The sequence below is a fragment of the Tachyglossus aculeatus genome, chromosome 5, assembly GCF_015852505.1.
Source record: "Tachyglossus aculeatus isolate mTacAcu1 chromosome 5, mTacAcu1.pri, whole genome shotgun sequence".
In the NCBI taxonomy this organism is placed as follows: domain Eukaryota; kingdom Metazoa; phylum Chordata; class Mammalia; order Monotremata; family Tachyglossidae; genus Tachyglossus; species Tachyglossus aculeatus.
The window spans coordinates 97,198,304-97,213,796 of NC_052070.1; the positions used below are offsets into that span (position 1 = coordinate 97,198,304).

Below are 15,493 nucleotides of genomic sequence, written 5' to 3' on the forward strand. Positions count from 1 at the left end.
ACAAGCAAATCAGATTGGACACAGTTCCTGTCCTACATAGGGCTCAAAGTCTTAACCCTCATTCTACAGATGAGGTAACTGAGGCCTAGAGAAGTGAAGTAACTTGCCCAAGACTACACAGCACACAAGTGGTTAAGCCAGGATTAGAACCCCTTTGGAACCATTTTCTGTACCCACATGACAACCCAATAGATGTTGGGAAGTAGTGTGGTTTACATAGAGAGAGCACAGGCCTGGGAATCAGGAGACCTGGATTCTAATCTCAGCTCCGCTATTTGCTAGCTGTGCAATCATTAAAGTTCTTTTTGACTCAGTTTCCTCATCTGTAAAATAGGGATTAAATATACCTGTTCTCCCTCCTACCTAGATTGTGAATCCCATGTGGAACAGAGGTTATGTCTGACCTAATTATCTTGTTTCTTAATCATGGTTTAGTGGAAAGAGCCCAGGCTTGGGAGTCAGAGGATGTGAGTTCTAATCCTGGCTCCCCCACTTGTCAGTTGTGTGATTTTAGGTGAGTCACCTAACTTCTCTGTACCTCAGTTCCCTCATCTGTAAAATGGGGATGAAGACTGTGAGCCCCATTTGGGACAATCTGATTATCTTTTATCTACCCCAGTGCTTAGAACAGTGCTTGGCACATAATAAGCCCTTAACAAGTACCATCATTATTATAGAGAAGCAGCTTGGCTTAGTGACAAGAACATGGGCTTGAGAGTCAGAGAACATGGGTTCTAATCCCAGCTCCACCACTCATCTGCTGTCTGATCTTGAGCAAACCACTTAACTTCTCTGTGCCTCAGTTCCCCCATCTGTAAAATGGGGATGAAAACTGTGAGCCCCATGTGGGACAACCTATTTGCCTTGTATCTACCCCAGCGTTTTGAACAGTGCTTGGCACATAGTAAGTGCTTAACAAATGCCATAATAATAACATATAGTAAATGCTTAACAAATTCACAATGAAACCACTGAAATTCTTTAATTTTCAAGGCCCCCTTGAGTAAGACCTTTTGGCAACAAAGTCGAAAATCATAACCAAGAACTCCCTGGAAAAACACTATCTTTAAAAGTATATATTAAGAGTTTTCTTGCACGTAACTCTGTGCTTGATGTGAGACAGAGTAAATTAAGTACTTGTGGACACTGCCCTTTAGAAACCTGCAAGTCTAAGACATTAGAATGAGCTGTATTGGCCCAGAAGGCTAGAAAAGAGCAAACAGATGAGCAAAGGAGAATAATCTTAAAATGAACATCCCCCTTTAAATAATGAAAAGCAAAGTCAGTAGAAGCGAAGCACAAGAGAGCAGGATGAGAAAAATACATCATTGAAGGAAGGATCAGGGAGAAGAATGATTAAAAGGAGTGGAGGGAGCTAAGATGAATGAAGATATGCCAGGCCTTGAATAACCAAATATATGAGTGGCCATGAAATAGCTAGGTTCTGAAAGATCACCCTGGCAAACTGCTTCTCTTAAGAAATTTGGACTGCTAGAAGTGAAGGCATCTGATGATTAATTGACTACGGAAGGTTTATCAAGATTATGGTCAATCCTGATATCTCCAATTCTTTACCTCAGGAGAGAATCGTCTTCTCTTATTCCGTTGCGTCGTTTCTGACCCATAGCGATACCAAGGACACATCTCTCCCAGAATGCCCCACTATCTATCTGCAATTGTTCTGGTAGTGCATCCATAGAGTTTTCTTGGGAAAAATATGGAAGTGGTTTACCACTGCCTCCTTCCACTCAGTAAACCTGAACCTCAGCCCTTGATGCTCTCCCATGCTGCTGCTGCCCAGCAAAGGTGAGTTTTGACTTGTAGCAGATTGCCTTCCACTCGCTAGCCACTGTCCAAGCTAGGAATGGAATGGACAGGCCTCTGCTTGACCCTCCCTCCCATAGCTGAGACTGGTAGAGTACTGGAAACCCTCTGGCTGTGACCCTGAGAGGTGTCAGAAGAGAATTAGTAACACATAATTTGCATGATGTTGTCACGCACATGCTTGGGGAACAAAACCTTTCAGTGTCTGCCTTTACCTCAAAATGTATCCTTTCCTTTTTTATCTTTTTAAATGGTATTTGTTAAGCATTTACTAATGGCCAGGTACTGTACTAAGTGCTGGGGTAATAATAATAATAATAATAATAATAATGGCATTTATTAAGTGCTTACTGTGTGCAAAGCACTGTTCTAATCACTGGGGAGGTTACAAGGTGATCAGGTTGTCCCTCGTGGGGCTCACAGTCTTAATCCCCATTTTACAGATGAGGGAGCTGAGGCACAGAGAAGTTAAGTGACTTGCCCAAGGTCACACAGCTGACAACTGGCGGAGCCTGGATTTGAACCCATGACCTCTGACTCCAAAGCCTGGGCTCTTTCCACTGAGCCACGCTGCTTCTCTGGGAGCTGCTTCTCTGGTAGACATGAGATAATCAGGTTGGACAAAGTACCTGTTCCACAAAAGGCTCACAGACTAAATCCCCACCTTATAGATGAGGCAACTGAGGCACAGATAAGTTAAGTGACTTGCCCATGGTCGCACAACAGACTAGTGATGGTCGGGATTAGAATCCAGGCCTTCTGACTCCCAGGCCTGTTCTCTTTCCAGTAGGCCACGTTGCTTCTCACTAGGCCATACTGCTTCCTTTCCCTCCTCTGATCACTAAATTGCCAAACCCAGAGGACAAAGGGTTATTTCCTAAAAAAAAGTAAGTCCAACAGCAATGCCATTACTGATGAGTTAGGCCAAACTGTCCTTTCAGCCCAATCTAACTCTGACAGTGGCGCCTAAAGAAATTGGAGGAAATATATGATGGCTGCCCTCCTTGACAAACATCATAATGGTTATAGAAAGACCACTTATCATACCTACCTTTGCTCACGTCTCCCTTTTCTCCCCTCTAGTAACCCATTATGGTCTTCTAGTTCATTGTCCAAAGCCATCTAAAGCCTTTCTGTACCTTCGGTCTGCACGAGTTATTGAAATAACAAATTCCATTTGCATCCCACATCCTCCATGTGAGTAGTATTTTTTTCTATTTCACTTAATCTTCCTGCCTTCAGTTGAGAATTGGGAAGTAGCATAGCCTAATGTATAGAGCACAGGCCTGGGAGTCAGAAGGATGTGGGTTCCAATCCCAGATCTGCCACTTTTCTGCTGTATGACCTTGGGCAAGTCACTTCACTTCTCTGTGCCTCAGTTACCTGATCTGCAAAATGGGGATTAAGAGTGGGAGCCTCACCTGGGACATGGACTGTGTCCAACCTGATTTTGTTGTATCTACTCCAGTGCTTAGCACAGTGTCTGGCCTATAATAAGCACTTAGTAAATACCATAAAAAACGTATAATTGGGTGCCTTGTTATCCTGACATGGTGGGATTTGGTGAAGAGTACTCTGTACTCTGTGTTCCCCTCATGATTTTGAAAACTTCAATTATGCCCCTGTCAGCCTTTACCCTACCAAACCAAGGAATGCTAATATTTCCAGTTAGTGTTCTGTCCTTCTCCATGCCCCTGATCATAATAATTAATAATCATGGTATTTGTTAAGCACTCCCTATGTGCCAGGTGCTGTTCTAAGCGCTGGGGTAGATTCATTCACTCATTCCTGGGCTTCAAGGCTCTCCATCCTGGGCTTCAAGGCTCTCCATCACCTCGCCCCCTCCTACCTCACCTCCCTTCTCTCCTTCTAATGCCCAGCCCGCACCCTCCGCTCCTCCACCACTAATCTCCTCACTGTACCTCGCTCTCGCCTGTCCCGCCATCAACCCCCGGCCCACGTCATCCCCCGGGCCTGGAATGCCCTCCCTCTGCCCATCCGCCAAGCTAGCTCTCTTCCTCCCTTCAAGGCCCTGCTGAGAGCTCACCTCCTCCAGGAGGCCTTCCCAGACTGAGCCTCTTCTTTCCTCTCCCCTTCGTCCCCCTCTCCATCCCCCCATCTTACCTCCTTCCCTTCCCCACAGCACCTGTATATATGTATATATGGTTGTACATATTTATTACTCTATTTATTTATTTATTTATTTATTTATTTATTTTACTTGTACATTTCTATCCTACTTATTTTATTTTGTTGGTATGTTTGGTTCTGTTCTCTGTCTCCCCCTTTTAGACTGTGAGCCCACTGTTGGGCAGGGACTGTCTCTATGTGATGCCAATTTGTACTTCCCAAGCGCTTAGTACAGTGCTCCGCAAATAGTAAGCGCTCAATAAATACGATTGATTGATTGATTGATTCATTCATTCATTCATTCAATCATATTTATTGAGCACTTACTGTGTGCAGAGCACTGTACTAAGTGCTTGGGAAGTACAAGTTGGCAACATATAGAGATGGTCCCTACCCAACAACAGGCTCACAGTCTAGAAGGGGCATAATGGGCTGGACACAGTACCTGTCCCCTATAGGGGTTCTAATCCCAGCTCCCCAAAGTCTGCTGTGTGACTTTGAGCAAGTCACTTTACTTCTCTGTGCCTCAGTTACCTCATCTGTAAAATGGGGATTGAGACTGTGAGCCCCATTTGGGACAGGGACTATGTTTAACCTGACTTGCTTGTACTCTAGTGTACTCTAGTGCTTAGAACAGTGCCTGGTACCTAGTAAGTGCTTAACAATGACCATAATAATAATAATAATAATAATAATAATAAGGCTCATGGTCTCAAGCCCCATTTTACAGATGAGGGAACTGAGGCACAGAGGAGTTAAGTGACTTGCCCAAGGTTACACACAGCAGACAAGTGGTGGAGCTAGGATTAGAACTCAGGTCCTTCTGACTCCCAGGCCTGTGTTCTATCCATTAGGTTATGCTGCGTCCCAGTTCAGTTGCTCTTCTCCATCCCTTCTTCAGCTTTGTTAGAGCCTTCCTATGTTGTGCTGTCCTTTAATTACGAAGAGATTCAAGAAGCAGCAAAGTCAGTGGCAGGAAAGCAAGGACTTGAGGGTTTTTAACAAAGAATTAAATTCTTATCAAAGGCACATTTTGTTCATTGCAAGCCTCACTTCTAAATTGATGATATCCCAATCCTTTCCCTGCCACTGGCGTGTGAAGTCATAAATATAGGATCACTGTGGGATCAAGCAGGTGAAGAATGAACATGGGAGGAAGAAAACTCTCATTCAGAACCAGATAGTGCTTCTCACAACATTGCAGGTAACAGACAGAAAATGAAGAGGAAAATAGACTTTTGTAAACAAATAGCTGCTTTAGTAACCTACAAATAGTGTCTAAAAGCCTCTTTAGGGGGTAATTCCTGGCCTAACTCAGATGAAGCAGCGTGGCTCAGTGGAAAGAGCCGGGGCTTTGGCATCAGAGGTCATCGGTTCAAATCCCAGCTCTGCCACTTGTCAGCTGTGTGACTTTGGGCAAGTCACTTCACTTCTCTGGGCCTCAGTTCCCTCATCTGTAAAATGGGGATTAGAACTTTGAGCCCCCCGTGGGACAACCTGATCACCTTGTAAACTCCCCAGTGCTTAGAACAGTGCTTTGCACATAGTAAGCGCTTAATAAATGTCATCATTATTATTATGATGCTTTGTTGTTCATAGCATTGTGCGAACCATAATTATTGGAGAATTCAGTCCAGGTTGATGGCATGTGGCAAGGACTTAGGGTTCTTTTCACCGATAAATCGTGCATATGAAGTATGAGGTGGTGCTGATGTCCTATTTTTTTTAATTTTGATTTCATTTCTAAGGGAGGTCAAAATGAAAAAGTTATGTAAATTGTAAATGTTAACCTGACCTAGTTAGATGATTGCTGATCTGATGCAAAACTCCCCACACATTCCTGACAGCCCATTCACCCACAGACTGTATTTTCCAAAGCTTGGGCAAAAATTTTCCTTGTTCTGATGCCAAGAGAGGAAAATTCAGTAGGGGAGAAAAAAAATCTCACTATAAAAGAGTGCCTTTGAGAAGACAAATGACACTAGGAAAAATAATCTCTTATTTATCCAGCAGAAAAACATCCTCCAATCACAAGACCCCTCACGATATCATTAGGGATGGAAGGGTAGGTCCCCCTAATTCAGAAAAATGAAGCCAAAACCTCTCACTATGTAGAGCGGGGAAAAGGGAGACACCTAAGATATAGATGGAAATCAATTTCCAGAGGATCAGCCCCAGGAAGCAGTAGAACTGGAATGGAAAGCCACAGCCAGGGACAGGCAAAATGTATCATTCAAGATGGAGGATGGGTTGGGGGATGGATGGGAAATGCAGGATGCTCATTAAGTCTTCATACTAGAATGTGGGCAACTTTCTGGACACCCTGTTGGTCTGGAATAAATGCTGTGAGGGTCTGTTGAAGAGACCACCAGGTAATTTAGGAACTTGCAAGTCTGGAAAGCTGATGGAGCCTGGGACCTATTTTATAATAATAATAATAGTAATGAAGATGATGGTATTTGTTAAGTGCTTACTATGTGCCAAGCACTGTTCTAAACACTGGGCTAGATACAAGGTCATCAGTTTGTCCCGTGTGGGGCTCACAGTCTTAATCCCCATTTTACAGAGGAGGTAACTGAGGCACAAGAAGTTAAGCGACTTGCCCAAAGTCACACAGCTGACAAGTGGCCGAGCCAGAATTAGAACCCAAGACCTCTGACTCCCCAGCCCGTGCTCTTTCCACTAAGCCATGCTGCTTCTCCTAAGGTAGTCTAAAATACTGGGCCAAGAAACAAGTGGGTTGGTAGGGGAGGCATATATCATATTCATATTATCATATTATCAATCAACCTTATTTATTAAGTACTTACTATGTGCAGAGAACTTTCCTATTAACAATAGTACTGTATTTACTTCCACAGTTGTCTCTACTGCATAATTACCCCCCACTCCCACAATTATTGAAGAGGAAATGAAGGATTAATTTTGTAGACAGTGATACAGCTTGCAGTAAGGTAGGAAGAGTAGCAGAATCAAACTAAGCTAAAACCACAGATAAAAGCTCATGGTGAAGTGCAAATTCAGATGAGGTGGGGAAAGGTTTTCCCAGAGGGAGGGTATGGGAGATCAATAAACCCATCAACCAATCAATGGTATTTACAGAACACTGCAGAGTACTGTCCTGAATGCTTGGGAGAGTACAATGCAACAGAATTAGCAGACATGCCCCATAACAAGCCTAAAGTTTAGATGGGATGACAGACATTAATATAAATTAGTGATATATAATTTCAAGGCATGTACATAAGTGCTGTGGAGGTGAGGTTGGGGCAAATATTAAATGCCCAAAGGTCATGGATCCAAGTGCATAGACAATACAGAAGGGAGAGTGAATTGGGGAAAAGAGGACTTAGGAGATGTGACCTTAATAATGCTTTGAAGGTGGGGAGAGTGGTGATCTGGCCTGGAGGGAGTTCCAGGCTGGAGGAGAATGTAGGAAAGGGATTGGCAGTTAGATAGATGAGATTGGGGCACAGTGAGTAAATTGATGCTAGAGATGTAGAGCGTTCAGGCTGGGCTGTAGTAGGAGATTAGTAAGGTGAGGTAAGATGGGGTAAGCTGATCAACGGCTTTAAAGCTGATGGTAAGGATTTTCTGTTTGATGTGGAGGTGGGTGGGCAGCCATTCGAGGTTCTTGAGAAATGGGGAGACATGGACAGAATGTTTTTTTATTTGAAAAATGATCCACCCAACACAGTGAAATATGGACTAGAGAGGAGAGAGACAGGAGGCCGGGAGGTCAGCAAGGAGGCAGATTCAGTAGTCAAGGCGGGATAAAATAGGATCAGTGTAGTAGCACTTTGGATGAAGAGGAAAGGGTGGATTTTTAGCAATGTTGTGAAGGTAGAACTGACAGGATTTGGTGACAGATTGAATACGTGGGTGGAATGAGAGAGATGAGTTGAGGGCACTGCCAAGGTTTGGGGCTTGCAAAATAAGGAGGGTAGTGGTATTTTCTACAGTGATAGTAGAGAGAGAGGGAGGACAGGATTTGTGTGAGAGCAGGAGAAGAGAAGGAAAGATGAATGAGTCAGAGACGGCAGGACAGTGCAACAGTTCTTTGTCCAAAACAGGTCATGCAGGCATCCAAATGTATTCAATTTTGCTCAGTGATTAGCATCTTCCCTGGAACAATAACTCTTGCCTGAAATAAAAGGGACATCGAAGGGAGTGGGTTGGTCAGGACATGGGGCACAGGACAAGCTATTCAGGTGTCAGGGGATCCTGTCCTGGCCCGAGAAGTTAGGAGAGACACAAGAAGTGGCACCAGGTCTGGAATTCAAGGGTTACTGGAATTCCACCCTGAGACAGTCCAGACTAGCTTAGCTCAGCAGGGTCTTTGTTTACTCTCCAGCGACACTTGTTCAGAAAATGTCATCAGAAGCTATTCAAGCACATGCTATTTCCTCACATGCTTGGAATTCTTCCTTTAAAAGACTGAACCTCAAAGTCACCTGATTTTCTTTAGGTCTCTGCCTGAGATTTCCTTAATGCCGAAGATTTTGCAGATATAATAATAATAATAATAATATTTGTTAAGTGTTTACTATGTCTTCTTAATGAAACCTAGATGGGACATATTTTAATTCAGACACTGGGGTTGAGTAGGTTTGAGGTTTTTGGGGAGGTTTTCATTGTTACTTCAGGAACCAAGAACTTGGAATGAGACATCCAAGTGGATCTCCTTGGGGCAGCTAGATTTACCTGAAGTAGCCTACATCCAAGACATTCCAGAAAGGAAGCACAACTTAACAGGCAATTTTGGCCTGTCTAACAATAAAAATGATAATGATATTTGTTAAGCGCTTACTTGTCTGCCAAGAACAGCTCTAAGCACTTTGGTAGATACAGATAATCAGTTTGGACACAGTCCCTGTCCCACATGGGGCTCACATTCTTAATCCCCATTTTACAGATGAGGCACAGAGAAGTGAAGTGACTTGCTCAAGGTCACATAGCAGACATGTGACGGAGTAGTGATTATTATTAATAATAATAATGGCATTTATTAAGTGCTTACTATGTGCCAAGTACTGTTCTAAGCGCTGGGGTAGATACAAGATAATTAGGGTGTCCCACATGGGGCTCACAGTCTTAATCCCTATTTTACAGAGGAAGTAATTGAGGCACAGGGAAGTTTAGTGACTTGCCCAAAGTCATACAGCTGCCAAGTGGCGGGGCCAGGATTAGAACCCACATCTTCCGATTTCAAGGCCTTTGCTCTATATATTAGGCCATACTGCTTCTCTGGCAGTTCAGTAGATCTGTTTATATGGTAGGGGGAGTCCAGCCAGGGCACAGCACTGGCCTGTGGTCCCCTAAAGTTTTGTCAGGAGCATGCCTGACAACTGGGTTTTCCAAGGACAAATTTGGGTCTTCAAACACACTCTCCCTTGGAAAGTGATCTTCCAAAATCACTCCACCCAGTGCAGTCAACAATTAAATTGCTGCTGACTTGATTCCAAAAAAAGACCACCAAATTTATTTGAATCTGTTCTGATGTTCTCTGGATAGCATTGTTGGACTGGGCTCCATTTGACATCAGAATTTGTGTTGTTCAATATCACCTTGTGAAAATGTACTCTCCGAAGTGCTCTGCACACAGTAAGTGCTCAACAAATACAATTGATGATGATGATAATAATAATAATAATAATAATAATAATAATAATAATAATGGTGGTATTTGTTAAGCCCTTACTGTGTGCAAAGCACTGTTCTAAGCACTGCGGGGGGCTACAAGGTGTTCAGGTTGTCCCACTTGGGGCTCACAGTCTTAAACCCCATTTTACAGATGAGGTAACTGAGACACAGAGAAGTTAAGTGGCTTGCCCAAGGTCACACAGCTGACAAGTGGTGGAGCCGTCATTCGAACCCATGACCTTTGACTCCCAAGCCTTCACTTTTTCCACTAAGCCACGGTGCTTCCCCGATAGATTGATTGATTAGTGGGCTACCAAAAGGGCACAAAATAGTAGCTTAGCTTCACTGGGCACAAACTGTCTTCAGAGGGCATCACCATTTTCATCAGTGAGTGCCCACCCTGAACATGCCACCTAGCAGTGCCCACTACCTCCACTCTAACCTCTTGCGTGCCCTGAGAGTTCTTCAACTTTAGCCTTCCTTCTTCTCCACTGGCCTCCCACTGGTCCTAGTAGCAGCTGTCTTTTCAGACAGAAATCAGTGCCAGGAAACCCTCTTTGCTTTAAGGTCCAAATGGCTTCAGCAGCAGAGTACCCAGCCTTTGATGTCTCTGCTTTCCTTTGTGGTGATCAAAGAAGAGACTTGCCCTTCAGATTTTAAACTCCTGTTAGTGGGCTCTGTCATCTATGAACAAACATTCTCCAGGGTTGGGGGAAGGTAAGAAGCCACAGTCTCTAGGTAGTCAGTTCATCCTTCTGCTATAAGCTTGTCAGGGATGTGAAACACATTTTCAAACCTTTGAGCCCAAGATTTTGCATGGTGGTCACAGTGTGCGTGTATGTGTGTGTGTGCATGCACGCACACGAGTGTGCACAGATTTCCGGAGAGAAACAGCAGCACTTACCCACGTCTGCATGAAATGAACTCTGGCACTGCCATTTTTCTCTCAAGAATGCAGTCACCTAGTGGATACAGCACAGACTAGGGAGTCAGAAGGACCTGGGTTCTAATCTTGGCTTGGTCACTTGTCTGCTGTGTGAACTTGGGCAAGTCCCTTAACTTTTCTGTGCCTCAGTTAACTCATCTCTAAAATGGGATTCAAACTGTGAGCCCTGCATGAGACAGGGACTCTATCCAACTTGATTATTTTGAATCTACCCCAGCACTTAATACGGTTCCTGCCACATTGTAAGTGCTTAACAAATCCCAGAATGAAGAAACAGACCAATCCCCCCAAATTCTAACCTCCAGACTGGGATTCTAGTTAAGGTTAGACCTATTACACCTTCTCTGTGTGGCTGACTGGTGGCAACAAGCCTACACTGAAAAGCTGGGGAAGAGCCACTCTGGAAGGAGCACCTTCCTGAAATGCTTGGTCACTGACAGTGAACTCTGGTCTTCTTGCACATGATAGCCAAAGAAATAATCCAACTGTTCCTCTCACTAACCTCTAGCAGAGGTTAGTCTGCTAATCCACTCTAAATAAAGTAGGCACTAAACAACTCCACAAGAACCCTGTCAACACCTGGGGATCTGACCCCATTGGATGGATACCAGTAATGCCCAATGCTGTGTTTTAGCTGCAAGTTTGCAGAAGTTTGGCCTTTGGAGCTATTTTAGGAAGCTGGACTGGGATGGAAGAGAACTGAAGTGGGCATCAAGCTGGCCTGCGGGCAGCCTAATACCAAATACCCATGAGGGCTCTGAGATTGAGAAGGTGGTTCAAAAAGAAAGTGGGGAGATAAGAACTTGTTTTGGAAATTTTGGGCTACAGAGGACTCTCCTGCACATAACTCTGTGCCCATAGAGTACAGACCAGAGAGTCAGAAGGAACTGGGTTCTAAACCCGGCTTGGCCCCTTGTCCGCTGTGTGACTTTGGGGCAAGTCGCTTCACTTCTCTGTGCCTCAGTTACCTCATGGGTAAAATGGGGTTAGGATGGTGAGCCCTATGTGGGACAGGGACTGTGTCCAACCTGATTATCTTGTATCAATCCCAGTGCCTAATACAGTGTTTTATATGCCCATAGACTTAATATAAGCCTCAGGGAGGTAGTTCGGTGTCCACAGAAGAAACTTCCTTTCATACAGACCCACTCTGTCATAATAGTGGGGTCCATATTTCTGCCAAATGCTGTCTACCTTCCTCATATGATCACAGTCGGATTTTGTCCTACATGTTCACCTGGAAAAAATAATTTTTCCCTTTTTTATGGTGTTTGTTCTGTGTTTACTATGAGCTGGGCACTGTACTAAGCTCTGGGGTAGATTCAAGCTAATCAGGTTGGACAGAGTCCCTATCATTCATTCATTCATTCAATCATATTTATTGAGTGCTTACTGTGTGCAGAGCACTGTACTAAGTGCTTGGAAAGTACACTTCGGCAACAGAGACAATCCCTACCCAACAACGGGCTCACAATCTAGAAGGGGGAGACATACAACAAAACAAGTAGACAGGCATCAATAGCATCAAAATAAATAAATAGAATTGTAGATATACACACATCATTAATAAAATAAATATGTACAAATACACACAAGTGCTGTGGGGCAGGGAAGTGGGTAGAGCAGAGGGAGGGAGTAGGGGCAATGGGAAGGGGAGGAGGAGCAGAGGAAAAGGGGGGACTCAATCTGGGAAAAAGGGGGCATGGAGCTCATAACCTTAATCCCCATTTTACAGATAAGGTAACTGAGGTCCAGAGGAGTCAAGTGACTTGCCCAAGGTCACAGAGCAGACAAGTGGTGGAGCTAAGTCTCAAACCCAGGCCCTTCCGACTCCCAGGCCCATGTTCTCTCCATTAGGACACACTGCTTTCCTTACTATTTTAAAATAAAATTGAAGAGCTACAAGTGGGGAAAAGAAAACATACAGCTTCCACACTAAAAACCAAAACCAGGTTAAGAAGTTCTGCACAAAAATTTCAGCTCTAAGAACATAAAAACTCATTTTCAATGATACACTAAAACTGTTCAATGTGCGTAAACGATAGGTGGGTTCACTGAGGGCTGAGGAGATAGACATAGTAAATGTGAACCAGTCAAGATTTTGCTAGTTTCCCTGACCTGAATAAAGGTTTTGCATCATATCCATTTGACCCATATAACTTCCCAAACCTCTGCCTTTGTGGTATTTGTTCATGATTTTTGCATTTCACTTCCTGAGCTGCTGGTAATTTTGGTCCTTTCTTGTCTGACTGCTTCCGATGAAATGAGCAATGGTATATTAAATCATCTTCATTATCAGTCAAAGAGCCCATGTGCATTCAGGTCACAACCTGGCTTGCTGATGGCAACTTTAGTTTCTGTATTGGATTTGGCAGGTTTTAACGAGTACTGGCTCTTATTTCTTCTGCACTTTGCTTGTTTGGTGTCAATGTCCAGAGCTGGCTGCTCCGCCCTGAGGAGTAATGAATTCCCTTGTCACTGCCATAGCATTGCTGTAAACCAGGTTTAGGACTCTCTGAATGGAAGTTTAGGGCTCTTTGAACTGGACCTGCTTATTCTGGGCATGGCTTCCTTTGGGGAGCAGCCAGTCTCAAGAATGTTGGGTGATTAATGGAGCTGGAGTTTACAGAGCTCCTTATGAACAGGGGCCCCCTTTCTCTTTGATCTTCACAAACTCCAGTAGCCTTCCCAGGAGTCCTAGGCCTGTGGTTATCCCAGTGGAACATACACGCTGTCAACACAGGGTGCCAGAACATGCTGTTGAGCGGCTTTATCTTCCTGGCAAGCCCTATCAAGGGGCTCTACTACTACTACTACTACTACTACTTCTACTAACTACTTCTTCTACTACTACCACTACTACCACCACCACCACTACTACTACTACAACTACTACTACTACTACTACTGCTACTACTACTACTAGTACTGCGGTTGTTCTTGTCATATGCCGTTGAGTCATGTCTGACCCATTGTGACCCCATGGACACATCTCTCCCAGAACGCCCCACCTCCGTCTACAATTGTTCTGGTAGGGTATCCATACAGTTTTCTTGGTAAAAATACAGAAGCGGTTTACCATTGCCTCCTTCCACTCAGTTCACCTAAGTCTCTGCCCTCGACTCTCTCCTGTGCCGCTGCTGCCCAGCACAGGTGAGTTTTGATTTGTAGCAGATTGCCTTCCACTCGCTAGCCACTGCCCAAGCTAGTGATGGAATGGACATGCCTCGGTTTGACTCTCCCTCCCATAGTCAATATTGGTAGAGTACTGGAAACTCTCCAAGTATGACTCTGAGAGGTGACTAGTACTGCTACTACTACTACTAATAATGATGATGATGGCATTTGTTAAATGTTTTCTATTTGTCAATAACCAAGCTAAACTCTGGGGTAAATACATGGTAATCAGATCAGTCACAGTCCCTGCACCAAATGGGAAAGACAGCAGATATTTTATCTCCATTTCATAGAGGAACTGGACCTGCTTATTCTGAGTATACTGAGGCACAGAGAAGTTAAGTGTATTGCTCATAGTCACAGAGTAGGAAAGTGGCAGATCCAGAAACAGAACCCAAGTTCCCTCACTATCAGTCCCATGCTCTTTCCACTAGGCTGCATTGCTTTTTTTTTAATGGTACTTGTTAAGTACTTACTTTGTGCCAAGTACTGTATTAAGCAATGGGGTAGATACCAGAGAATCCAGCTGGACAGTCCCTGTCCCACAAGGGACTCACAGAACCCCCTTCTAGACTGTGAGCCCATTGTTGGGCAGGGATTGTCTCTGTTGGCTGCTGAATTGTACTTTCCAAGCACTTAGTACAGAGCTCTGCACACGTTAAGTGCTCAATAAATATGATTGAATGATTGAATGAATGAAGGAGGGAGTAGAATTTGATCCCCGATTTTTACAGATGAGGTAACTGAGGTACAGAAAAGTTAAGAGCCTTGCCCAGGGTCACATAGCAGACGTGGCAGAACCGCAATTAAAACCCAGGTCTTCTCACTCCTGGGCTCATGCTCTTTCCATTAGGCCACACTGATGCTCTAGGAAGGCAGTTTCACTGCGGGAGAACCTGACTAACCAGCACATCAACCTGCCAAAGTAGCTGGACCTAAAAATCATCACAGAACAAACTGTTTTCTGAACTCAAATCAGAAGAAGAAGAAGAAGACGAAGAATAGTGGTATTTGTTAAGCGCTTATTATGTGCCAAGCATTGTTCTAAGCCCTGGGGTAGATGCAAGGTAATCAGTTTGACCCACATGGGGCTCAGAGTCTTAATCCCCATTTTACATATGAGGTAATTGAGGCATAGAGAAGTTAAGTGACTTGCCCAAAGTCACACAGCTGACAAGTGGCAGAGCCGGGATCAGAACCCATGACCTCTGATGCCCAAGCCCATGATCTTTCCACTAAGCCAAGAAGCTAAATGAGACTGTCAAGACTGGCTCTCCTCTTGTCTGAGAGAGAGACAGCAGGTATTTCTTATGCACTTACTCTGTTCCAGATACTGGTCTAAGCACTGGGGTAGATGCAAGTTAATCAGGTTGGACACATTCCGTGTCCTACATGGGGCTCATTAATTCCCATTTTACAGATGAGGTCATTGAGGCCCAGAAAAACTTGAGTGACTTGCCCAGGGTCACACAGCAGATGAGTGATGGAGCTGGGATTAGAAGCCAGGTCCTTCTGACTCCCAGGCCTGGGCTCTATAATAATAATAAAATAATAATAATAATGGCATTTATTAAGCGCTTACTATGTGTACAGCACTGTTCTAAGCGCTGGGGAGGTTACAAGGTGATCAGGTTGTCCCATGGGGGGCTCACACTCTTAATCCCCATTTACAGATGAGGTCACTGAGGCACAGAGAAGAGAAGTGACTTGCCCAAAGTCACACAGCTGACAACTGGCAGAGCTGGGATTTGAACCCATGACCTCTGTCTCCAA

At 44.2% G+C, this 15,493-nt stretch overlaps 1 protein-coding gene and 1 non-coding gene across 3 annotated transcripts in view; both read right to left on the reverse strand.

The window, feature by feature from the left end:
• Positions 1–15,493, reverse strand: part of SLCO3A1 (solute carrier organic anion transporter family member 3A1) — a 344,892-nt gene that overhangs the window by 42,900 nt on the left and 286,499 nt on the right. The gene's annotated exons all lie outside the window — the stretch shown is intronic.
• LOC119929404 lies at positions 1,817–1,954 on the reverse strand. Its single transcript, XR_005451530.1, has one exon. It is a non-coding gene; the product is annotated as a small nucleolar RNA SNORA7 (small nucleolar RNA).